Source organism: Miniopterus schreibersii (genome assembly GCF_964146895.1).
Source record: "Miniopterus schreibersii genome assembly, chromosome: 6".
Lineage (NCBI taxonomy): Eukaryota > Metazoa > Chordata > Mammalia > Chiroptera > Miniopteridae > Miniopterus > Miniopterus schreibersii.
Genome location: NC_138107.1, coordinates 54732876 through 54760545, shown reverse-complemented (window position 1 = coordinate 54760545; position 27670 = coordinate 54732876). Strand labels below are relative to the sequence as shown.

At 41.7% G+C, this 27670-nt stretch overlaps 1 protein-coding gene across 3 annotated transcripts in view; it reads right to left on the bottom strand.

Moving 5' to 3' along the window:
• FOXO3 (forkhead box O3) overlaps window positions 1-27670 on the bottom strand; it is a 103490-nt gene that overhangs the window by 24561 nt on the left and 51259 nt on the right. The gene's annotated exons all lie outside the window — the stretch shown is intronic.

Genomic DNA, 27670 nt, shown 5'->3' with positions numbered 1-27670 from the left:
AAAAGGGAGTTGTGTAATTTAACTCTTAAAAGCCTGTGCCCTTTTTTTTTTTTTTTTTTTAAAGACAGCCTCTTCCTCCTTTCAAAAGCAGCCAAATCAGAGTTATCGTGGTCCACTCCCAACCCAGACTCACTGCTTCCCACCAGGCAGATTGCAGGTGTCTCCCTGGTCCCTACGAGGAGGTCAGTGGGGACAATCTGCAAAGTGCTGCCTTTGAATGCAGTCCTCCACCTTGAACACAGGACCAGCATTTCAAGTAGGTCTCACAGCTCTGAGTCTGGGCACTGACAACTGGAATGAGACTGCCAAATGCCTAACTGCAACTACATGCATCTGCTGAACTGCAGAAGATAAAGGCCACGTGAAAAGCCCAACAGAAACTACAAGTCATGGGAAACCCAGGGTGCTGAGTAGCACAGAAAAGCCACCCAATGACACAGCTTCAGGAGAGGGCCTGGGAAGCTGTCTTTGATTTATAACAATAGGTTCTTTCAAAGGCAGTTCTGTTTTCTCTTAGGTGTTAGTTCTTCACCTGCTGCCCAGAAGAAAATCACCTGGAGGGATGTTAAATACCTGCGCCCCACACTCCTCAAGATTCTGATTCAACTGTCATGTGGAGGGCCTGGGTAGAGGTACATTTTTAAAGCTCCTCAGATTAGTCTACTGTGCCATCGATGCTGAGAACCACTGGCATTTCCCTCTCACATTTCCACTGACAGAATCTGATTCCAATCGGGTGATTCCTAGTCTTCCCAGGTCTGGTGACACAGCACTGCTGATGTTCTATAAGTCCAAATTTCTACCACTTAGAAGATAAGGATGAGCATTGGGGTCATAGATTATACGTGCAGAGTAAAATGGAGAAGCTTAGATCAATTTTTCAGATCACTGGGATCCAGATATCTTTTTCTTAAAAAAAAAACAAAACAAATAGGCAAGGGGGAGGGGGAAGGGTCCTGGACTTGCACTGTCCTGTAGACAGTCACCTACTCTGCCCCGGGCCACTTCTCCACCCAGCTTGGATAGGCACGGACAGAAAAGAGGGCAAGTGGACTTTCACAAAAGTAGGTCTGATGTAGGCTGAAGAAGGGATGGGCTAGGACAGTCACTGATCCCTGTAATTTTCAAAAGCCTCCCTGAATTAGCATACAATCTCACACAATCCCTTTCAGAGACTGTCCTTCAAGCAAAACCCCAAAAGACTGAGTAAAAATAACCACTGCAAAAGCCATATCCCAATACTGAGGTACTCATTAGCTTCCATTGTTAAGAATACAGAAAAGTATTACTTCATGAACTTCCCCAAGAACAAAAGTACATGTTCAGATAGCCTCAAGAACGTTAATAACAACCACGCACTGTTTCTCGTTCCTTGACTGGCAAAACACTACATCATTACGCTCAGTGCAAAGAGCCTGGTGTGGACACTGCAAAGGGCCAAGTGTCGGCACCATTTGAGGGAGCAGTGTGAGGGCCGGTCCTTCTTAATAGTCATTAGCTTTGAGCTGGCTTGCCTTCTCCCACTAGATTTTATCTAGGTTGGGGCTGGCTAACTTGTTCTTTAAAAGCAAGTATAGAAAGTATGATGGCATAAAACAGAGTTGAAACCAGAAAAGTTGTTATTTCTAACTATATGGAATAGCAGCTATAATAGCCAAAAAGGCCTTTCAGACTCTGAAGAACACTTAAAATAAACACCACATAAAAAAAAGATTGCACAATCAATGCTGATGTGCAAGACAAGTTCCAGGCTGGCCCAGTCTTATCCTTGCCTAAAATACTAAAACTTTAAACCATTAAGGGACTTATTTAAAAAAGATGATGTTCTAAAATAAATACTGTCGGGAACTTGGCTGAAGGATTAAATTTCCAGCTACAAACAAGATTTCCGTTAAATTTGCTGACAATAATCCTGTACTAACAGAGATCTTCTTTGAAAATTAACATTTGTTTCAAGTTTTCATGCAGTAAGCTGCAGGTTCTGGTCCCTTGTTAGGAGGAATAAAATCATCATCATCTTGTGATCAGCATAATGAACCCATTTTCTATCCAGGCAAAATGAGACACACAAGGCTTTCTTAGGAGAGGAAAGGCTGGGCAGACAATGTGTCCTGCCCAAATGGAAAAAAGAAATCCTAGATGGGAAGAAAGTTCTCTTAAAGAGCTACTGCTCTATTACAGACAATTTTGTTGGGTTTTCCAGTGTGGGCTTTACTTTGGTGTTTTGTGTGTTTTTTTTCATTTAGCAATCTTTGTTTCAAGCTCTTCCACAGCTGTTTCTGCTCTTGGAGGGCAAGAGGGAACATTCCATTCCCCACAGCCAAACCTGCACTTCCGGCACACAGAGAACCCTGGCAAGCCCTGCAACCTCTGCCCACACCCACTCCCCGCAGCGTTCTCCCCTCCCCCACACCCTCCTCCTTCCAACCCCACATCCTACTCCCCATGGGCCGAGGAAGCAGCAGTCAACAGAATCACAGTCCCCAGAAAGCAGGTTAAAGCTGCAGTATTTGCCCCTCTTTTCCAAGCTTCTTCCAGGATTTTAATGAATCTGTTTCTCCTTCCCAGAAGGGATCAGCAAACACACGCTACTTAAATTCCCTTTGAAGACCATGCATGCTCGGTAGCCACACGAAATAGATACTTTAAAGGGTTAAAAGCCATGAAGTTACAGAGCATTGTTAAAACTGACTCTGTGACGTAGAGCAAAGAACAGAAATAGTTTTATTATTAACATGATTTTCACTTAGATTTTAAAAAATAAATCTGTAAGTTTTCCTAGTTTGAAATGGAGAGAATAAAAGGGCATTGTAAATATACATCCAGTATTCAGGACTACATCAGAGAGTTTAATCACCTTCATGATACTATATAAGTGACCAGCGCAGGAAATTCAGTAAAAAGTAATGGGGGAGAGTGAAGAGAGTTATGAAACCTATCTAGTAATAAGCAGCCTTAACTTTACAGTGAAAGAGATTGAAGACCAAAGAGCTACAAATCAGCTAGTAAGTGGAAGCTGAGCCACTTACAAACTCAGATCTCCTGACCTTGAGGTCTAATAGTAGTACCACACAGAAACAGTAATACCAATGTCTAGATTACCATACCAACTGAAAGGATAAAGTGCAGGGAGCACGGAGAATGAATATCTTCCATCCATCCATCCAGTCTCCTTTGCTTTATAACTTGAGAAATACAGTCTGTCTCCTCTAACACATATTAAAGTCTTTAAAACCAGATACCATATCTTATTATAGCTTTAGCTCCTAGCATGGGGCCTGGTACATAGCAGGTGTTCAAAAAATATTTGTTCACTAAAGGAATTAGTGGGAAGGGGGCAGCAGCTGAACTACCCTTTTAAATGAAATGTTATAAAACATGAGCCAGTGAGCAATCCTCACGTGAGTGAGAATGGAAGAAAGCTTGCACTGTAAAGTGTAAAGTGGTTTTAAAGTCGACAAGTTTCATCCTTGAGTATTAACTTCAACTATATAACCCAATTTCCAAAAATAAGACAATATGGTCTAATAAGCAGGCTTAAGGTTCTCTATAATAAGAGATAGTAAGAAGGGTAAAATGACAGTGTGTGGGCTACTTGGTGGAAGCAAGGGCTTGGCAGAACGATCAAGGGTCCATCCAGGGTAAAGAGCTGAATCCTTTCCCATCTTGGTGATAAGGTTGGCCAAGAGCCCTCTGAGGCATACTCAAAACCACAGGTAACACATCTGAGTTCTAAGTTTCCTCCAAGCAAGCACACAGGGAACAAGAGAAATACAAAATAAGAGTCTGCTTCACCTGCAATCTGAATGAACTTAATGCGTTTGGTGCCTACGAGGGCCAATGCTCTGTGCTTAACATATCTAATCTCATTTTATTTTCAGGACAAGCCTGTTGGGAGGAAACTAAGGTGCAGAAAAGTTAAGTAACTTGTCTAGTAGGTGGTGGTGCTAGAAATCAAGCCAGAGGCTAATGCCAAAAGCAAAGCTCTCATCACTGCACTGTGTGTTTCCCTCCAAAGTCACCAAACTGCCTGAGGAGAGAGGCACCATTAACAGGTGACCAAGGAACATGAAGCTTTAAAGGCTACAAAAATCTGTTAATGAATTAAATGTTCCCATCTCTAAGTTTCTACACATGGTACCAAGATTATGAAAGGGAGGGAAAGGGTAGAAAAATGACGAGCCATGAAGCAAGCTTTGTTGGAACAGATCATTTTTAGAAATAATACCTTTTCTTCTCAGATATATCCCAAAAGGGACACTATTGGCATGTCCTAACTTGACCAGGGATCACCACTTTTAGGGAGTGACCAAACAAGATTATTGTCACAAACTGTTAGGTGTCTAGGCCTTACTTAATGGCATGTCTGGTGGATCTGTGCTCAGGGAGCATTAGCCCATGACTGAGTCAGGCCAGTATTACCTGGCAGTCCCTGGCAAACAGCTGGCATCATGCTACGGGGTCCTCAAGCCAGAGGCATCAAGCAAATGTCTGCTTTGCCCTGGACCTTGCTATTACGAGGCTTAATCTGAAACAGGGACTCAGCTCTATACTATCTAATATATGTAATTAGTTTATTATTGAGCCAGAAGGGATGAGCTTGCTTTAGAACTATGTGCATTTTAAAATATAATGCTTTTGCCTGCCAACTGACAGCATGACTGGGATGCTTCTGTTTAACCTCAATCAAAAACTCTGGTAGAAAACTGCTTTAAGGTTGCATATGAATGCTATTTTATTATTTGTCTTCTGGCACTGAAACACGCAAAAACAGAAAGCACTGACAATGCAAGCACATTAAAGGGATGGATGTGGAGGTGCTGAGTGGGTGAGTAAAACAGCTTGAGGGTCTGACATCTGAAATCCAGGAAAACTACTTTTCTGCTCTTAGTCTGCAATCCCTTCCCTCCCATGAAACTCACTGGCTTCAGCATCACACACATAAACACCAATGTTTCCAGCTCCTCAGATGTTATGGCTCAGAAAAACCGTTCTTTTTTGTCTTGTTATTTCAAGAGCAGCCCATTTCTTTTTGGTAGCTCTGAAATATATGCCAACGTGTGGGCACAGTCACACACTGGCCCGCACCCTGGAAAGACTGGGAGGGGTGTAGGCACATTTTTCAGCCATGGAAGGAAAAAGTTTGGGCTAGTATTTACAAAATAGATTAAGTCTGTATGCATTTGGAAGCAGGCTGTCTTCCAACTGTCGATGTTAATTATTCTAACAGTCACCAAAATCAAGGTGTTACTGGTGAAAGAAGGAAAGAAAGTAAATGCCACATAACAGTATCCCATGTTGGCTACTGCAAGCAAAACCACCAATGGACTTTCTCTTTAAGGGAATAAAAAATACAAAAGTCAATTTTGCAAAATGACCCAGGCTTACAGAACCCTCAGTCCCCTGTGGACCCCCAGGAAATTCAGCTGCTGAGGAGCCTGCTGAGGAGCAGCTTCTTCACCCTATCGCCTCACCTGAATGTGCAGCAGCATTTCACTGCACTGGTTTTGCAAGATTTCTTCTTGTTTAAAACCACAGGATGCAAAAGTAGCTGATGACCAATATAATGATATTGCTAAATGCCAAGTGAACCAACCATTTATTCCAGGATACCCCTGGGTGCCAATTACTCACACAGATGAGCATCAGACAGCTCAAAAGTCCACATAAAATGATCAAATAAGGAACAGAGAGGACATTTCCACTGACTAAAGAAGCAGATACTCACTCCATTTTTCTGAAAACAAAAAACACAAACAAACATACTTCCCCCATCCCAGACATCCCCCCCCCCCATTCATTGAGTCATTCAGATACTGGTGCATTTTAAAATCTGGATAATCCCATATGTGCAAGTTAAAACTAGTACTGCTCCCCAAACTAAAATGAATGGAACAGGTAGAATGTGTATGAGATAAATCAGTTTTTCTACAGCACAGGAATGCAGCAGTTTAGTACTAATCCATACTAGGCTCTAATCTACTTTATGTACACTGCTAGGTAAGCTTCAGAGCATTTAGGAGACAGGAAGCACTAGCACCAGTAGTGTAATATTTCTTACCCAAAGGGCAAGAATAGTCACATATGAGACTACAGAAGCTGAGTATATAGTAGAAACAAAAAATTCCTGTAAATGAGTGCTTTGACTGCTAAAGGAATTTAGGAGACAGTACTTTCAGACTCTGTTTGTGGCTGCAGAAGGCTTTAGGAGACAGAGGGCTTAAGAGAAAGAGATCAGAGTATGGTGGAGAGTTCGGGGGGTGAACCCACTCCTCACCCAGCAGCTGTCACAGTGCTCCAGGAATTACTGGTGTCCACACACTAGCTGCCAGTGATTCCAAGGTCATTCCTGAGGACACAGGACCCCTCACGTTATAGCTGCCTCCTTGTTGAGTCTGACTTGGTAGGTTTAGCCCTTCGATTTTCTCCCTCAACTTCCTGAAGGCCACCATGTGGACTCCCTTAAGTTTCCAACTTTCTCCCCTTAGTCGGGTTGCTCATTTGTTTATAGGGTATGTGTGAGTACTCAGCATAACCAGGTCTTTCCCTAAGGCTGAACAAATCATTGTACGTAGGGGACCCACTGAGATCAAACCCTTCACATCAAAACAAGGAGGAACAGATGTTGCTGAGCCATTTTCAGGTTCAAAGGTAGCTTCAAGTAACATACTTCCAACCCTCTGAGGCACTGTGTGAACAGCATTACCCTATATTAGCTGATTTTCCAAGAGTAAGTTCATAAGATTCTTTCAAACAGCCCTGACCTCAGCAGTCTTCCCAAGTAAGAAAGACAGCTGAATCCTGATGTTTGTGGTTAGAAAAGGAAGTCACACAAGCTTCTTATAAGCCTAACAAATCCAAGTTGGGGGACAATTCTCCACTGGTCTCTTGTGTTTCTGCATGTTTTGCAAGCAAAGCACTAATGGCCTTTGTCCTGGACTATCTTTCAAGGATGTTTGCATTTGCATAGTGAATAGCCTTGAAAGGTAGCGTCTTCCTCCAGAACAAAGGGCGGCTTATTGCCCATTACAAAAGGTTTAGGACCCCTAAACTCAGGGTTCCTCTACTGGAATAGAGAGGTCGTGGGCATCAACCTGGGACCATCTTGTGTCACTCCCATAGGACTTGGGGGCAAGAAGAGAAAAAATGCAAAATATGCTGCTTGCTGTGCTGAGGGTGAATGATAAATTCTTTTGCCTCTGACCCAAAAGCCTCGTGGCTAGAAGGGTCAGATCTCAGACCCACGCAGCAGCTCTTTACAGCACACTGCTTTAGTTTATGAACCGCTGGACTTCCCTCAACTGCAAGAAATGAGACTGGGCAAGTCATCTCTAGCTAACTTTCTTCTCTGCCCCTACACAAATGAGAAGGAACACAAGATAACGGGGAAGATAACACAAGATAAGAAGGGAAATGAGGTCACAAGAGAGGCGGCCACACATGGCTCCAGCATTCTGAATGTTCTGACCTGGCTCTGCTTAAGACCCATAAGTCTTTATGAAAACGAACCATTAGTAAAAGGGGTGGTGGCGGGGTGGGAGGAAGAGCTCCCCAGTACAGTCACTTTGCAGTGTTTCATCCGCATCAGTCACCATCTTTTTCAGCTGTTGCTCAATGCTGCGGTTTGCTTGTGATGAGCAGAGCTGAGTGAGCAGCAGCTTTAGGTTCATCTCTTCCTGCATTCCTCTTCTACCACGTTATGTCCACCTTCCCCATCTCTCTGACAACTGACTGCTCATCGTACAGCAGTCCTCTCCATAACATTTACTGACTTCCAGCTGAGTCCAGATCTCCACCATGAAGCCCTGGGCCATTCTCAGAGGAAGCATTTCTCCTTGGTCCCCTTCATTTGTCTGTGGGCTGTCCCAAATTCAACCCTGCTGCAAAGGCTTTCAAGGTCTTTCTCCTTGCCACACAGTCAGAAAGACAGTACTTTGTGACTTTGTTGCTGTAATGTGTAAAAAGCCAAGACTCCCTCCATTTTAGCTCTCCCACACACATTATCTTCATTCCTCCAGCAGTATCTAGCAGCTAGACCTGCAAAAATGAAGGACTAGGCAGTTCCCGTGAACCAAGAGCAAACACATGCACGTACACTTATATACTCTCCAAGTTCCCAAAAGAAGAGTTAATTTTCTAGCTTACAAAATATGAACCAGGGGACTCAACTATGAAATATGAAAACCTTACAAGATTTCAGGCTCTACGGTTTCTAACTACCGATTTAAGCCAGACATGTTCTGGTACATAGGGAATTGGTATTTTCTTTCCCCTCCCCTTTCCTCTTGGATAACCTACTTCCATTCTTGGCAAAAGGAGGCGTATATTTATTATAGTGCTCACATGCACCTACACGTCCAATGCCTCTGGAATGATACTGGATTGTTGCCACATGGCCAAATAATGTGCTCTTTGAGAAATAATTATCAATTAGAGTGCTATAAAATGGGCCAGCAGACCTACTCCGCTCATACTGTGTGGTATTTTGGCCACCAAACACAGCAAGCTTTCTTTGGTTCTCTTCACAACAATCAGAAAATTGCATTAATTTGCTCTGACGCTATTTGTGGACATACGTGGAAAAGAATGCAGACATCCAGGAGTAAATTTGAGTCAACTCACTCTGCTTGGACAGCAGGTCCTTGTGCAGGAACTTCAGATACTAACATCATACACTGACCCCAGCCTGGGCTGGGTGGCAAGGGCTGCATAAAAAAGGAACTATTAGCAATAATCTGCAAGGAATCAATTTTTAGTGCTTTCAGTCTAGAGTAGCTGCCAAAAGAACTTGGCAAAAGCCTTCATTTATAAAACACCAATTCAAGCTATAGTGAGGTATACTTACTATAGTAAATAGGTTTTACTTTGTCTATTAAACTTGTATATGAGGTCTAAAAATAGAAAAAATAAAGGTTTAAAATTTAGATACCACTTGTACATTAAAAATGTCCTATAACTTTCTGTCCTTCCTGACAGTTCTTTTATGTGGCACTATATTTAGTGATGATTACTGAAATATTTCTTGGGGGGAAAGTGCATAAAAATATGGAGAAATCATATAAATTTGTATAATAAAGCAACAGGGAAGCATTAAATGGCAAAAGAGAGCACGACTACATCTCTTTTTCTGTGCTGAAGATGCCTAACACAAGGAAGACTCTCAATATAGTTTCTTGAAAGGATAAATGCCCCCCCCCCTTTGATTTTCTCTTTTGGCTAAACCATGTTGAATAAAGTTAGCATATGCAACACAATCCTGGAAGTTTAGCATAAAAAGGTGGACACTCTCTTTTCCCAGGTTCTCCATCTCCACGGAAATCTACCTTTAGCATTGAAAAGTCACAGTAAATAAAGTAGATGTAAATAAAGTTGTTGACCTTAAACTTTAAAAGCACTTAGAAGTTCAAAATGCGGATATTATTAGTTTTATTAAAAATTGTACTCATGCTTCACATGGACCACACAATTCAAACACAATAAGAGAGAACATTTTATCTTAATTAAGGCTCAGGATTTTTTGTAACTGTGGGAAAAATAAGCATTTGGATTAACTGACAAAAGTATTAAGTGGGTGAAAACTTTAAAAAATAATACCTACTGATTTTAAAACTGTATATAACCTCTGACTTAGTGGAACAGTCTACTCCCTTCTCCCCTTCTTCCTTATTATCAGAATGTTGACTTTTAGCTTGGCACATGGCTGCCCAGAAAAAAAGAGACTAAACTCCCCAGCCTTCCCTGAAGTGAGATGTGCCCATGTGACTTAGCTCTGGCCAAGGACTTGTATGTGGAAGAGTTCCATGAACTCTCAGGAAGACTGTATAAAGGCAGCTGATTCAGATGAGAGTCCCTTTGTCCTGCTTTTCTTCCTCCTGTTGGCCTACATCTAGATGGACGGTGAAGATGAAAACAACCTGCTATGGCAAGGAAGGATCCCCCTCCAGAGCACAACCCTGTCAACCCTTTAATTTTGACTTCTAGCCTCCAGATCTGTAAGACAATAAATTTCAGTTGTTCAAAACAAAACAAAAAAACCTCACTACCTGCTATGGTGAGACAGAATATGGAGGAGACTGATTCTCAACTGCTTCTCAGAGTGGCCACATCAGCCCTGGACTTCTTTTACATGAGAATGGTTCATAAGTTTGTTCTATGTAGCCTAACCTAATTCTGACTGATAGACTAATTTTAGGAATTAATTTTATTGATACACATACTCTCTCAACTTCTGTATATATTCAGACTGATAAAAATCACTGATTATAAGATTTCAAGAATAATGGCAATTGAAGTTTTCTAATCACATCAAATTATGAAGTAGACATATCTCCCAAGAAAGGCCTTTCTGTGCTTGTCTCCCATCTACCTTGATGTACATGTCATCAGGTACTTTGAAAGTGCTCTTCAATGAATGATTGTGGGTGTGCTGGACACTGTCATCCCCAGTGTTACAAGACTCCCAGGGTGCACTGGGATCCTCCTGGCCCCAAAGCTTCAGAATTTCTGATGTGGAGGCCATGGAGGACAGGGGCTCAGTATGTCTCCACAAGCACATCTGTGAAGAGGCTGTGCTATAAAGAGGCTTTTAACATTTCTTATTATGAGTCAACCTCAAGAGAAAGAGCAATTTGGGGATTCAAGATATAAAGTAAATTGTGGGAAAGATGGCTTGGAGATATATATGGTCTTTTCTAGAAATTAATTTTATGATACAGAATATATAAGGTTATTTCTACCAATCATGAGAATTATACCTGAGCCACTGCATTAGCTACAATTTTCACAAAACTATCAGAAATAACATCCACAGCCCATGAGCAAAGACCATCTAGAACACCAAAGTGTCATAACTTGGACAAAGACTTACTACTTATGCTCTTCTGACTTTGAAACAATGTGAAATGAGCAGAAAGTAAGACAGGCATAGTGACATGCCAGTCTCTGCTCAAGGGCATCAAATCCAAAAAGTAAAAATGCTAACCAATAAGAAAACCAACAGTGTCATAGCTGGACACTGTGATATACATCCAGCAAGAGTATTTTTTAAAAATTCTAGACTTCCACCAAATCAAATTGTGGTCAGTTACCCTTCCCTAAAATGAACTTTCAACAATCGGAAATGAGTAAGCACAGAATTCTACCCTCCCCCTCCCCCTCCAGTCATTACTTCTTTCAAATTCCAACTTGAAACTCGCGAGCAGCAAGACAGGCTCCACCCCCTTCATTGCTGTGCTCCTCTGCATCCAAAGGCAGGTACCCCAAGTTGAAAAACAGAACTGTCTTACACTGGGTGCTTTGCAGTTTTGAACTAGCTTATATTTCATAGTTGTATGCTTTTCTGTTGGACATTGCCATTCCAAGTAGACTATAAACTCTGAGACCAAGGAGTGAGTTTTCTACTTTCTGTAGCTCAGAGTGAATGGCAGTTTGACACATGCAGTGTGGTGTTCCATAAATATTTATGCTAAGGACTGAGACCACAATGTATTGATCATTCAATGTCTGTCCTCTTAAAACTGGTATGTACTTTTCAGGGAGAGTTAGTCCATTCTTAATTTACTCGTTAAATATAAAAGGAAGGTACAGTAGTTGCAGCAGCTGGAGGGGTTTTTTGTGTGGGGGGGGTGGAATGAGGAGAGGGAGCGAGGGAGTATTAAGCTCAACCTGGGAGCAAACCCAAACATGCCCGAAGGGGGTCCAGCTCCACCTGCTCCTTTCTGAAGGAACCCGACATTGCTGTCACCTGGGGTCACTGCACCCACACTTCAGCTGGGTTTTCTGTCCCAGAGACTGCTTTCTGAGAGCAGTGTACAACAAGAAATAAGATGGTCTCATTTGCCTTTCTTTTACTTTAGTCCAATGCACTTGTGACGAACAAGCCGGGCTTTTTATTTACAACACCACATACTTTATGTAACTGGAGATAAAAAATTTTCAAAAAAGTAAAAAAGCTAATGCTTGAATAGTGTAGCAAACGTTCGTTTCCTTCCCCAGAGGGGTCTTAGTGAAGGGATTAAGCTCTGCATATGAAAGGAGGCAGGATCTTCACCCAGCTGCCAATAGAGATGAGGTCTGAAGGAGGAAACCTTATCTTTAAATCAGAGGTGCAGATTGGTGCCCGGGCTCCAGGCATCACCAGTGAGAAAGAACAGAACCTGAGGATGCTTTTCCTCTTGGGTCCATTAACATGAAAGGTCTCCTGTCATAGATCTGGATGTCAGCACAGCCTCCTCACTCCCATCTAAGGCCATCTAGACAGTGCTGACACAGCAGTGGGAAAGAAATACAGAAATGAACACCCTGGACCTGTTAGCTAGGACAAGGTGCCACTTTTAGGATGAGCGAAATTACCATCCACTTTATTTCTAAAGAACCTGGATCTGTGACCTAAAGAGGTAAAAGTCATCTTTAAAGGCAGAAATGTCTACCGCTGAGCTGGCTCCTACTGCTCCTCATCCCAACCACATGCACTTATTAGAACACAAGCCTGCCGCTAAAACCCCAAACCCCACAACATGGGGTTGTGAGGCAGTTTGTTATCCTCCAGGTCAGGGCAGCAGTACAGGTTGGAAATCACAGCCTCTTTTCCTGGAGTTATTTTTTGACACCACCTGAACAGAATCCTAAAATGTCAGAGCTGTAAGGGGACTTCAGACATCACCTCGCCCTAATGAGTCATTTCAGAGACAGAACACCAGTGTCCAGAACTGGAGTGAGCCGCACAAAGTCACACTCTTAGTTAAGTGCTGGGCAGGGCCCATGCCCAGGTGTCCTGGCTCTGACACTGAGGTTTACTCCTTTCTCTGTACCAGCGGTTTTCAAATCTTATCTTCAGGAGTACAATCCTTTTCCCAAATGAAACTTCCCACAACCTTCCCTCAGGGATTTTTGCAGTTCCTCTGAGGATCTCTAGGGTCTCTCAGGACTGCCTATGAAAACAAACTACTGCTGTCCAAAAATGCCATATGGGTGGGTGGGTGGGTGGGTGGGTGAGTGTGTGTGTGTGTGTGTGTGTGTGTGTGTGTGTGTGTGTGTGTCGGGTGGAGGTGACCAAATATAAGCATGCATTATGGCATTACTGAAATGTAGAAACAGAGTAAAAAGTTACTCATTTCAACCACCCTAACTTAACCACTGTTGACAGCTATATATATTTTGTTTTCATTTTTTTCCTTCTATTTGTTTTACAAATTTGAAAACCATTTTCTGAACTGTTTTACTGACTTGACATTGGACATATATTTGCTTAACAAGTTACGTTTTTATTAACACTCATCAGGATTTCAGGATGTTCTTTTAGATAAATGGCTACCTTTACAAATACATCAGAAAACTTGGACATTATAATCATTCAACCTGAGTTAGGGGGGGAAAAATTTAATACAGATACCAAAAATCTACTAGAGAGGAGACAGAAAAGACCGGGACTAGAGGAAGGGACATACTCTGACTTCCATGTGGGGAGAAAATTTCCGAGGAAAAAAATGCTAAGAAAATTCTTGCTGAAAATACAGTCTTAGAGAACAACTCTAGAAAAATGACTTTTTTCAGGAGTCTGATATGTACAGTAAATCCCATACAGATTTAACTAATATCACTTTTGTATACCCAGAAGAACACTCAGAGGCTAATTACACCCCGCTGTACTCACCAATTTTGCTCCCACTATTCTGGAGAACCCACTATTCTGGCTGGATTTTGACACTTCTAAATCCATAACAAGGTACAAGTGAAGCAGGACACCAGGACAGAGCCTGGTTTCTAGGCTGGTCTCTGGCTTCCAACTTGGTGTTCTACACGGTGTCACTAGACCCAATAGCACCTCCAGAAGCTACTGATTGGCACGCATGCGTGGAACTCATACTTAAATATAAAATTTTTTCAAGTGGTGCTAAACTAGCCAAGCAATTAGGAGAGACAAAAATAGGTGACAGAAAAATAACTTCTCAGTTATATGTGTTCTTTTAATACCTCAATTTATTTTCTTTTTTTGAAGCTCTGGGAAAACTTTATTAAAGGAAGACAAGTGTGAACTAAAAGGGCAATGGCAGTGTAGCAGAGCCCTGAGCCCAGCACCCAGAATGCCCTCGCTCTGCAGTGGTCTGAATCCCCCAATTCCTGCAATGTCAGAGATCTTCCATCCATTCCCAGGGCTGCTCATTCAGAACAGTTGCGACTTAAATAAGGCAGCTCAGTGGGACTGCCTGAGAGGAAGCTGCAGAGCTGCCCACGGCCTGGATCCTATAAGCTCTCAAATTCTGCCAGGGAATTCAATGAAGCCTGGGTAGTCCAGTACACAAAGTTGGTCCTCCCCAAGAACAGTGCTCTGGTTAGTGGCTGCCTGTTTGGGTGGTCTTTGCTTCTCGTGGTTTCTCAGCTGGCACACACCAAAGGGAGGTCCCTTCTGAGTGGTGAGTTCATGCCAATCCTCCTCCTCACAAACTTCAGAACACACCCTAGAGCCCTCCATCCCTATTTAAAGGAAGAGGCCATTCCCCAGGAAGCATGGTGTTAAAGGGCTGGTCTGGTCTTCTAGGTTCCTGCTTCCTCAAATTCTGCAGGGTCTCTGAGATGCTTGGTCTCCTGCCCCATGCATTCCCCTCCCCCAGCTCCACATGGGCTCAACACAGGGTTTACTCTATTAGCAGAATAGTTAACCTATAAGGCACACTGGGTTTACCCTTTCCCTCTGTTAAATGAGTTCTCCTGAGCATAGGAAACTATCTCCTGTTGAGAGGTTCAGTGAATAAAATACCAAAGAGATGAGCATCTTGCATCTGTATTCCCCGAGATAAGAAGTTAATGCCTACGTGTACACACTGCACATGCTCACCACCCCCAATGTCCATAAATATATTAAGTCACACACACTCCCATCTCTGAGAATTCCTCCCCAGACACATGAGGGAAGGCATGGAGGTGCCAGTCACATTTTAGAAGCAGGCCATGAACCTAGGCCTCAGAACAATCAAGTCTTCTCCCTCCCCAAACTGAGGGCTTGCCTCCCTAGGCAGACAAGATTACCACACTGACAACCAATCAGTAGTAGAAACAGCTTTCTTTTTTCTGAGAAGTCTTATCAAGGGAACCAGTTATTAAATTATACACAAAAGCTATGCTTTTTAAAAATCTCTCTTCTTCTTGTCTCTAAACACTCAAGTCATTGTAACTAATTCATCCCCCGTGACTTAGCCCAAACCTTCTGATGAGGCAATAGGTCAGCATGTTCCAGAAAACAGTGCCATAGCTAACTGCCTTCATTCTGACCTCCTTACTGCCATCTCTCCTGACCCCTCAGGGCTTCTCTCCCATGCCATTTGGTCTCCCCTGCCGCCATGTGAATGACAACAGGTCATGCATCTCTAAAAGAAAGGGAAGGCACCCCTCTTACCTCCTACAGCATGACTCCTGACATGTCTAAAAACACTTCCTGCTCTAGAATTGTACCATTTTATCATTCCTCTTATTGTGATACATTTTAAGCTGACAAAAGTAAATTACACAGAATATAACAAACACCCATATACCCACTGCTTGATTTTATTATTTTTAATTCTTACCTGAGGATATTTTTTTTTTCATTGCTTTTCACAGAGAGTGGGGGGAGAGGGGGGAAGAGAGAGAGAAACATCGATTTGAGAGAGACACATTGATTGGCTGCCTCCTAAATGCGCTGGCGGGGGGGGGGGGGGGGGGCAGGGGGCGGGGCGGGTGCTGTCAAGCCTGCAACCGGGGTACGTGCCCTTGGCCGAAACTGAACCTGGGACCCTTCAGTCTCGGGCCAACACTCCAACCACTGAGCCAAACTGGCCAGGGCCTCACTGCTCGATTTTAACAAATCTTAGTATTTTGCCATATTTGCTTTAAATGGATTTTTTTTGAAATAAATAAAACACTATAGATACAGGTGAAATATCCTGTGTATCCCCTGCTCATTCCATTTCTCTCCCACCCTCCTCATAGGTTACCTTAAAGTTAGTATTTATTATTTCTATAAAATTTTTACTACATAAGTATATAGGTATAAACAATATAATAATCTCTGAATATTTTAAAACTATATAAATGGCACCACACTGTCTATAGTGAAGCAACTTGCATTTTGCTCAATTTTTTAAAAAGAAAAAACTTTCTCACGGAGTTTCAAACATAGGCAAAAGCCGAGTGTTATTATAAATCCCCATATACTCAGCATCCAGCCCCATGACCAATCTTATTATAGCTATGTATTGAACACAGGTGGACTAGCTCTAGGGTCACATACAACATACAACCCACACTGCTTCCTTAGCCAAAGGACCAGCTCTCTGGGGAACGCAAAGAAGTCATATACTTGATGAACCTTTGGAGGCAATCAAAACTCTCCTAGCAAGTATGTGCTAAAATCCCAGTAACAAAGCCAGACTAAAGGCCATATGTGGGCTGCTCTGGGCAACTGGTTCTTAGCTTTATGACATTCAACTTAAATTGAACGTTACAATTAAATTGACTTCTATGTAAGAAAAGCAAAAAGTAGTCCATAGGTAGACAAAAGCCATTCATTAGTCCAGCTTCCCCTGTCAACTTGACCCTCAATAGCCACTTCTAACACGGAACCAGAAAAGAGTAGAGCATACTCTTAATGTCCCAAACATGTGACCTTCCTTTATCTTGAGAATGTGTATCATAGTATCAAAGAGCGCATTGTACTGCATGCACAAAGGGGGGAACTGAATTGTAATGACCTAAGTATTTGACCTTTACGCAGTAAATGCATCAAAGCTTGGTCGATAACAATTTTGGGTCGTTTATAATAGAAACTGACTTTTAAGGAAGAAATGTCATTTTTCTTTTAAGAACAAAATCCAGAATTACTCAGCAGCTGTTTAGACTGTATATCTTAAATGCTACGTTCTTTATAAACATACAACTTAAAAAAAATCAGTTAGCAGGTAAGAAATTTTTCTACTTGCCAATTTGCCCACCCCCTCCACACACTCCCTATCCCCACCCCCAGTGCCCGAGTCAAATTTCCTCATCTAAGGTGATTTCTCACTGTGATCATATTGTTTACTTGCAATTTCTAAATCAGAGTAAACACTACTGCCCCAACATCTCATTTCATTTATTCAAAACTGAGCACAGTAACCAGCACTGTGTTAAATGTTGCAAGACAACAGTGAAAAAGATTCTCCTCAGAGAGCCTTTTATTTTGAATAGACAGAGGAATTTCCTCTTTTGCTTAAGTTCTTGAATTACGAAGCCTCAACTAAGAGGACATCTTCTAGCTGAAGTTTTATTTTCTTGTGGGAAATAAAATTTGCAAGGGGTGAGGATTGGGTAGAGAAGACATGTATATAGAAAAACTGTAATAATGGTAACATTATTTCATAGGTTTTTAAAATAGTTTTATAGAGGCCACACAATTTTAAAGTTTCAGCCTTATTCTTGAGAAAGTGTGAACCTCTCCAAAACATGCCTCCAAAAGAAGGGAAAGAAGGAAAAGAAACACTCAGGTGTACACTAGACAGCTGAAGTTCTTCACACTGTACTCCGTTTCCGTGCCCTGAATTCACATGGGTCGGGCAGGCAGAGATGGAGAAACAGAGCCGCTGGCACCGGTGAATCACCGGTTCAGACATGGTGCCAGCGTTCTCTTTTACCATGAACTTCCCTTGCCTTTTGGGTGTCTCACTGACTAGATATGGGAAGTTCAGAAATGTCTGCAGGTCCTATCCTGACCCCGGTGCACTATAAAAGGCATCTACAGCAATATTACTGTACCTCGAAGGATACAATGCACAGTGGGTCAGTGGAGAGAGGAACGTTACTCAAGAAAGAATGATAAGGAATAGAACTGGTTGAGGAAACACACAGTTACTGTTGCATAGGGAAAGTATTACATTTCTGTATTAACTTTTTTGGAGTGCTAACAGTTCAAAGGCTTCCTAAGGCGCTCTCTCTTGATACCAGGTATTTATACTGACTGGCTAACTCTTGACTTCCCGGTCCCTGGCTACACTTAACTCACCCTCTTGTCACACTGCTGGTCACAGTTGCTGACAGAAAGAAATTTAAGGCAGCTGAGACTACGCTATGTTCATCTTTGTAGTCCCCAGAGTGCCTGGCACTGTGTCTAAACCAAACTCAGTGTTCACAAATAAAAGTTTTTATTTAATTAATATAAGGAGGCTTTCCCCAGTGTGAAGCAATGTGAAGTGCACGGCTGAACCTAAACTTAAGCCTCTAGAGCTAATTTTCAGTTTGGGAAATTCAGGCGATAAAGGAACAAGATAATGACACCACAAGAAAACAGATATATCCAGAATGTGGGACAGTCTTAGGACAACGGATCCCAGTTTCTGCAACAAGCCAACAGGGTGAAAAAAGAAAGGGGGAGGGGAGCTGAGGACTGCTCTTGATTAAAAGAGACGTAACATCCAAAATCCATGTGTGGACCACATGTTTGGATTCTGATTCTACAAAACAACTGTTAAAAAAAACACACCACATACTTTTTATTACACAATTAAACATTTTATTTTTTTTTACTATAAACTGGACATTAGATGATACCAACAAACTCTGGTGATACAGCTGTCATCATGGCCTGGGGGTTATGTTAGAATATGTCTACAGCTTCCAAGGGGCACCCTGAAGTATGGAGAAGTGAAATTACATGCCTAGGAGTTGCTAAAATTCTCAAGGAAAAAACACAAAAACCAAAGGATTAAGTAAATGAGGCAAAATCTTGATAATTGTTGAATATATATTCTTTTTACTGTTGGCCTTTTTTCATAATTCTAAGGGGCTCAAAACAGTAATTTTAAAATATTTTATGCATAAACCAAGCAAATATTTTCAACCCTCTCTGACCACATTCTCATACTTATCAGTGAAGTAGTCTTAATTAGCAAAATGTTCATAAATCCTCACACCTAAGGTACTGATGAAAGAGAAAATGGGAGTATACAGGTGTGCAAAAGTGAGCTCTTTGACAACTGGTGGGAGATACCCCAAGAGTCAGTACCTGAGGGAGGGTCTGCTCCTGAAAACACCTAGAAACAAGAAACGTTCGCTTCAGATCTGCTTCATTTGACAAAATCAGCTTTCTTTTCTGATTACCTCTACTAAGTATTTTTTATAAGGACAAAACTTTTTACATACTATCAGATGAGTAATAAATAGAAATGCTGTAAACAGTACCCATCCTTAGACACAGTCTCTTTAGCAGCCCACTGGCGTGTTTCCTGTACCAGGAAGGACAGCAATAAATAGCAATAAACAGTAATTCTATAACCAGTGTCCATCCTTAGGCACTGTGTCTTTAGCTGACCACTGGCACATTTCCTATGCTAGAAAGGACCTGGGCCCTTGGAAACAACTCTGAAAGAGAAATGCTGATAAGAAAAAAAGGGCTGAAACTCAGACAGGGCAAGAGAGTGTCAGAAGGTACTTCATTGTAGGCCCAGTACAACACTTTTCACAGTTTATTATCTAAAGATGCTTGAAGACAATGCTACTTTATTTATTTAAAAAGCCTGAGAAAACCACTTAAAAAGTACATTCCTAACTTATTTAATGTCTTCTGTAAGAAAAAAGTGTATTTTTTGAAGATTATAAAGTAATCATTTAGAGGGTAGAAAAATCCTAGACCAACACACTATCTTGTCTTCATGTAAATCAACGTGTGCCCTTCTCTTTACTTGCCCCACCCCGCCACCCAAAAAATAAAGCCCCAAACTGCATACGGATTGAGAAACTCAGTGTTTGTAAACCAGAGGTGCAAATGACTGAAAGTATGTGTAAGTCAGGTCCCTAAAAGAGGGTAATCTCTGATTTATCTGGAGGGAGACGGACAAGTAAAATGCATTTTCCATACTTGCTGGTCTGCATCATTCAGAATTTACAGACTAAACTGCAACAGTGCCGGGATGGAATCGGTCTGGCTCACCACTATACCCCAGGTACCCAGCATATAATACAGGGGTTGCAAAAGTAGGTTTACAATTGTGGGTATGTGAAACACAGAGTTTATTCTTGTATTATTATTTATTAATTATTGTATTATTATTCATACGAACAACTGTAAGCCTACTGTTGTCCAGCCCTGTATACATTCTAATGAATGTAAATATATCCACAATCCTAACTACCTCAGTCTTCTGTCTTCTCAAAACCAGAAGAGAACAAAAAAATATTGATGTCCATGATGATAAACTAAATTCCACAGATTTAGTTTAAGAAAGCAGTACACTTCAATGTATTTTAGAAAGAGGGCTATTGAAATGCCTAAAATAAATGGGCTTGGGCACTTATATATGCTTTTAAAATGCAACAAACCTCTACCCAATAAAAGGAATAAACAATTCTAAAGTTCATAATTATTTTATGCATTCTAATAAATCAATTAACAAACAATCTTTGTGTAAGGGTCCTTGAGAAGGAAGACAATATCCTTGGTGGCAACGGCGGAAGAAAAAGAAAGGAAGGCAGAGTTTGAGAATGTCTAACAGAGCTTTTCCTTCTTTTTAAAGTGAAACAAGTCACAGAGTTAGTTACAGAGAAGTGCTCTTAGAGAAAGGAGGTGGAAATGTAGAACTAGGTGAGCCAACAACAGGCCTTAGTCACAAGACCACAAGAAATTAACATAATCAGGCAGGCAAAGCTGCCTTCTACTGTTCCCTCTCCACTCCAAAGCACAAAAGTTCAGGTGATCCCATTGGGCACACATATGCCCAAGTGCTCCCCAGCTCAACCAGGTTCCTGATGTCACCCAGACACCCAAAATGTTAAAATTCCCTTGAAAGTCTCACAGCCACAAAGGCATCCCTCAGGCACTGTCTCCCTCAAATTGAATGCATCCCCATTCCTGCCCCCCCCACCCCCCCATTCAATCACCTCTACCCTTGTGTCTCAGCCTCACCTCTGGCCACCCCTGCCTAACACTACCTCTGTCCTCTCCGGGCTGTTCTTGTTCCCTGTTTTCACCCTCCCACGCTCTTTCTCCCTCTCCTGACCGGCTCTTCCCTCTTGTCCCTCTCATCCCCTCCTCTTCATTCCTTTCTCACTCTTTGTATGACAATGATTCCCACTCTGACTTGTATTCCCCTCCCCTAAATTTCTGTACCCACCTCTTCCTCCCCTCACCACTCTATACCTAGAAGCAGGTTTCCCTCAAGCTACCTGTCGGCTATGACCAACCCAGAGGAAACAATCTTCTCTTAGAAAGGGCCAAAATTTTAAACCAATATAATATTTAAAAATTGGTCATGTTAAAAAACATTTTAAATGTCTTCACGGATGACTTAGAAGCAGTAAGAAGGCCCCCAAAGCTTAAGGTGGGCCTTTCCTATTTCAGGGCCAGAAATGCAGGATTTATAAAACCAGGCAAATGTATTTAAATCAAACTCCTAGTCTGGGTTTCTAATCCTTTTATCATGGTTCACAGTCAAGGCCAAAGGGACTTATGGATGGAAAAGATCTCTTTTCATGAGTTTATTATCTAAATTCCTATCAAAGGTGCTTAAAGACAAGTGCTACTTTATTCATAAAAAAGCCTGAGAAAGCACATAAAGAGCAGATACTTTACTTATTTCATGTCTCCTGTCAGGGGGGAAAAAAGTGGTCTTTGTTAAGAGTATAGAGTAATACTGCTGAAAGAGTGGTTTTTACCATGAAGCAAAAATATTACCCAACTAAAGCCTCCTTCTAATCCCTTCTAAAAAGATAGAATATTTGCTTATAATATTATCATCCTTTGACTTCACAATGCCATCCAAGTACATGTCAGATAAGACGGTAAGAGGAGAGAAATAAACAAAAACCTCCCTCTAAACAGGTAACACAAACTACCAAACTTCTCCCTACTGGCAGTTCTCCCCTACTCCACCTGATTCCACTGCCTCAGATCTAAAAAGACCTACAGGAAGGAGCAAGAAAATTACACAACCCCCACCCCCTACAGAACTGAACTGGAGGTCTTATCTTGAAGGGTCCTTCACAATCTAGAAGGGAACTTTATCTCTTCCCCTTGAGAATGCTGTCTGTTCCCTCTTCTATCTTCTTAGCACCTGATTGCTGCTGGTGATCACTGCTATTGCCACCACCAGTAGTGATAGACAAGTTTTAATTTACTTTTTGCTCTGAACTAGGCTAAGCACTTAATATGCATAACCTCACATAACCCTCAGTTGGTATTTTACCTATGAGAAATAGGGGCGCTTGCTCAAGGTTCTCAGCCAGCAAGTCAAGGAGTTTGGAATGAAACCCAGGTCTGTCCTAAGGCACAAAGTCTAAAGCCATGACACAATCTTAGGCAAAAAGGATCCTCCATGCCTCCATCCCAGCTCCAGAAGTTCAAAGGCCCCTAGAGATCAGAAGACCACCCAAAAGACCACCCAAAGTTCCTCCCACCTTTGTCTTTGCTTGCCAGTGCCTAGTGAGGGAGGAAAGAGGTGTCCTCCCCACCCTGTCCCAGAGTATTGTTCCACTTCTTCCTAATTATAACTGGCAGACAATGCAAGTTTAACTCTTTCAACACCAAAGAGCCTGCTTAGAATGTGATGGAGCCTCCTTCCTCCTACCTGTCTCTACTCGTGTCCTGGATGAAGCAAATGAGCCTGGACAAATCATGCACCGAGTACCTTAACTCCATGGTGACCCCCCATCTCCCCCTAACCCCTGCGTGAGAGTCCTTTCAAAGGACATCAAAATGTCCTGTTGCTGCCAGTTCTTCTCATGTGGGGGAAAAAGACTGAGAAAATGGATTACTGTGCATCAGCCATTAGAAAGTCCCTGTTGAGCTCATGCATTATCTTAGTTAATATGCAAGCCAGAGCCTGGCCAGCGTGGCTCAGCAGTTGAGCATCAACCTATGATTCAAGAGATCAAGGTTCGATTCCTGGTTAGGGCACATGCCTGGGTTGTGGGCTTGATCCCTGGTGTGGGGCATGCAGGAGGTAGCCGATCTATAACTCTAATCATTGATATTTCTCTCCCTCTCCCTTCCTCTCTCTGAAATCAATAAAATATATTAAAAAAAAAAAAAAAAAAGCAAGCCAGAGACTTCATATAGGGGACTCATACAGGGCTTCTGGAGGAGGGGAGAATAATACACAGAGGTATTTTTGCCATGTTTCTTGACATGGAGTAGCCTGATAATAAATGCATATTTTGTACTAAGAAGCAGATTCTGAAAATGAAAGCAAAAATAGATGACTAAAATACATGAGAACTTCCCGTATCTCTGTTCAAGGAGAACCAACCAATCTTACACTAAGGGGAAGGATCAAATGGTAAGAAGGACAATGGTGATTATAGACTGAGCACTCGGTCCCTGGCTGGATGCTTTAGAGGCATGTCACTCCACCTTCATAATCCTGTGAAGTTCTCATTATGAAGAGGAAACTGAGGCTTAGAGACTCTACCTCCAAAGTAATTATAGCACTTACTGTGTGTCAAACTCCATTCTCAGCACTTTAAATGTGCATATATTGACTCATTTAATCCTCACAACAGCTCTCTGAGGTAGGTGATACTATCACCAGATGAGCTAACCAAGAGAGGTTGTCATTAAGCACTTGGCCCAGGTCACACAGCTGATAAGAAAGAGTAAGGATTTAAACCAAGGCATTCGGGCTCCAGCATCTGTATTCTTAGTCCCTGAGCTATACTCCAAATATACTCCCAGGGTTTTAGTTTGTTTTAAATTTTTTTTTACTATTATTTTCCAACAAGACTGCAAGCTCTAGGAAGACAGGGAGCACTTTTCATACCACATTCAGCAATCAATACTGAGAACCAGCTATGGCAGGGTCATCAGTAAATAACTGAGTCCAGTGCAATCCACGGAGGGATCTGCTGCTGGGAGGATCTCCCAGCTCCACTGCCCTGATACAGACTCCAGGTCTCCCACCTCAGCAACTGCAAGACCCCTGACCAGCCTGTATGTCCATTTGGGGAATATGTGAATGCAGACTGGTAAATGCTGAAAATGGTCTAACATAAAGACCAGACTCCTTTACTCGCCATTTCCAATACACTGGAGAGCAACTCCAAGCCACTAGACTGCCACATCCTGCTCCAATTCCCTGCCCTATGTCCACAAGAGCTCAAAGTCCTCCTTCTTGCTAGCCCCAGGAATGGCCTCAGAAGTCACCATCAATCGGCATATCAGCATGCAAAGGGGCATCTACCAACCACCCCTGTCCTGCAGCATAGAGAACATACCTTTTGGCCTGGCATTCAAGGCCTCTCAAAGGCTCCAGTCTACCTTTTGGCAGACCTGTTCCTCTATGTACCCTTACCTGGGGTTCCCACTGCTTAGTCATTTATTCCTTTGACAACTATGTATGGAGTCCCCACCATACACCAGGCTCTCTTTTTTAGGGGCTGGAAACACAGGGTGAACTAGAGACACAGAGTCTTTGCTCTCATGGAGTTCATTCATCCTTCTTCACCTTAAGAAACTCTGGTCCTTCAAAGCTCAGCTCACATGCCAATTCCTATGTGAAACCTTCAGAGACACCCCTCATTTTAAGTATATCTGGTTGATAGTGAGTTCCATCAGAGTATACAGATTAAAAATCACCTAAAATCCTACTCAAAATACTGGAATGGCCAATTGGGGAACAAAAAATTCCATATTAAAGAAAGCAAGATTACCCTCATAGGACATTCTCTCTGAAATATGCAGAAAGGTGAAGGTTTTTAAAAAATCCATGAAATCAATGATTCCTAGGAACAACAACAAAATCTGACAAGGCAGAGAACCCTGAAACACTTTAACTTATAAACTGATTCTATCATTCCCTCCCTGGCTATAAAGTTGTTCTTTATCTCAAAAATCAATGGCCTGTCTGCTTATCTCTGATATATGTGCTCAAGTCATTAAATAACCTAGGAACATGGATTAAAATAATGAGGTGTGCCTTAAGGTAGTGACAGATATCCCAGAAAATGCTAGGAAGACAAGCTGCTGTTAGTATCTGGCTGGCAACAAGACCAACAAGTTCTGACACCTCAGGAAAGAAAACTAGCATCCTCAGAGATTACACTGTTAACACTGATTTAAATTCTACCCAGGCCAACTAATACACCTCACCTATCTTGAACCACAGAAAAATAAGGGGATTACACATAAGTGAAATTTTCAAAGAACTAATGCTTACTTTTCAATTAAACATTAAAATGTTAGCCATTTTAAAAGAGTGCACTGGGAGTAAATAACATTTTTTGGATGTTCAGGGTCATACTGAAGTGTGCTCCTACACTAAATAGACTCAGATTACTTCCTCTCCTCCAAGCCTGCTTTGAGCAGCTTCCTCTCCCTACCCCCCAGCCCCACCTCCTAGGAAGAACTGAAAGGAAAAGCAGGTAACTAAGGTTATGCAACACATCAGCTGAATTTAGACACCATTCTAAGCTGACACTGTGGCCTCCCTTAGCAGGAGGTAAGAGGCAGGGAAAAGAACCCTAACATATAGAGTACCTGTGGCAGGGGTAGCACCACCACCTCAGCGTCCCATCCTCTTCATTTAAGCCACCCAGCACATGGTAATACTATTTCTAGTTTAAAGATAAGGTAAATGTGTGCTGGCAAAGTTGTTCGCTCACCCAAGATCTCATGGCCGGCAGGTGGCAAGGTGGAGTGGGGTCCTAGTCTTCTGACCCCAAGTTGCATTACCCTCCATTACACCAAAGTTGAGTCACAGAGGAGTGAAGATCTTGCCAAAGGACCCTGACACAGGCAGGAGAGCATAGAATTCTTCTCACCACAGCTTCCCAGAAGAAGGATTTCTTTACTTTTAGAGAAATAAATTTTTTCACTATCATATATGTATGTATGTATGTATGTATGTGTGTGTGTGTGTGTGTGTGTGTGTGTGTGTGTGTGTATGGCCATCATATCTTTTAGAACTTAAAATCTGCCCTGGCCTGGTAGCTCAGCTGGTTAGAGCATCCTCCCAATATGCCAAGTTTGCCAGTGGGATTCCCAGGTCAGGGCACATACAAGAACCAACCAATGAATGCATAAATAAGTGGAATAACAAATCTCTCTCCGCCCCCTTCCTCTCTCTCTAAAATCAATCAGTAAAAAAGGGAACTTAAAATTTATTGGTTAATGCAAATGATTAATACAATGAAGACAAGTATCTCATACCAGCCACATAATGCCCTTTAACTGTGGTCCTGTGAGCAACCCAGAATCTTTACCAGTTTACATCAATAAACCTGAAGGATGAGATTAATTGTTAGGACTACACAAAAGGGGGAGACCACTCATCTAATAATCTAACAAAATGATTACTTCAATCATTATTTTAAGATTAAACAATTGAGCAAACTCACCAAGAAGCATGGAAATGTTAAGAAACTGAAGTTTTCTCAGGAAACTACATAACAATTATTAAGAAAGCTGTAACTGCAAGTAAATGCTAGTTCACTGTACATAGTTTTATCAGCACTCCTGCTTAAACTATAGGAAATACTGGATAAAATGTTACATCCTACGCACATGGCATGTGTTCAGTGAATAACTTTTTACTGAGTCTGTAAAATGTTAGTAACTACAAACATAATTATGTACAAGGGAAACACCTGCTCCATTTCCACTCAGTTGAGGATGCACTTATCATTTCTTTGACCTCCACTTTTATGCACAGAAAAAAAGCTTATTTTAAGAAACATAAAATACATCTAAAGTTCTATCAAATGCAATACTAACTTTAACTTTTTACATTTTGATTATTTCCTTCAAAAATGAAATAACAATTTAAATTCTTATTTCCAAGCCCACATATGAGGTGTGCCCTATAACTACAAATAATCTTTCTAAACAGTGCACTCATCCTGGACCCATGGCTTTATTCTTGCAGCTATTTATTAAGCACACAGCTTACTGGTCTGACAAATTTTATAACTTCCCCCTCCTCCTTTTGAAATATAATTATAAAACCTAATTCTCACTTGTACTTTCTTGGATTTGTGCCCAAAGAGCTATATCTTTCTAAAGTAAATCAAGAGATTTTTTTAAAAAACTATTAGTCTATCCTAAGAAACGTCTCATCAGAATAAGGAAAGGAGATGCATCCTAAACTTCATCATCCACGGGCTTCTAAGCCTTTGGCTCAGATACACAAGAAGTCCTTAGGAAACCCAGGGTACATACAGTAGGATGGGGACCTTGCTCTCCAAGTGTGAAAGAACCCCTCCCTCAGAACATTCCCAAAATATCAAACAGATTCATGGGAAGAATAAAATTCCCTTGTCCCTGTTGCCCCAACACTACATTATGATGCTTTTGTTACAGTGTGCACACAATCCAGACATCAGAATCTTGGTGGCACATGACTCCTACCAGCCCATTAACTGATACCTATTTTCAATGAGGAATCAAATTTCTCCATTACTTCTAATTCCATTTAACGAACTAACCAAATGAACTTGTAGGGGGTTCTCTGTTGTTGTTTTAGCTGAAAGGAGAAAACTCTTGCATCAACTGTTCTTAAAGAAGGAAACACTAAGAACAGTTAGCATCATAAAAGGAGGAGACTTCTTGTTAAGTTCAGTTAATGAACCCACAGCCCAAGACCTAAACTTCCTTCCCTACCACTTCAATTTAGTAGTTGAGATTATTTACTCCTTAATAAAACAGCACAAAACGGAATAACTTTATTTGTTACAACTG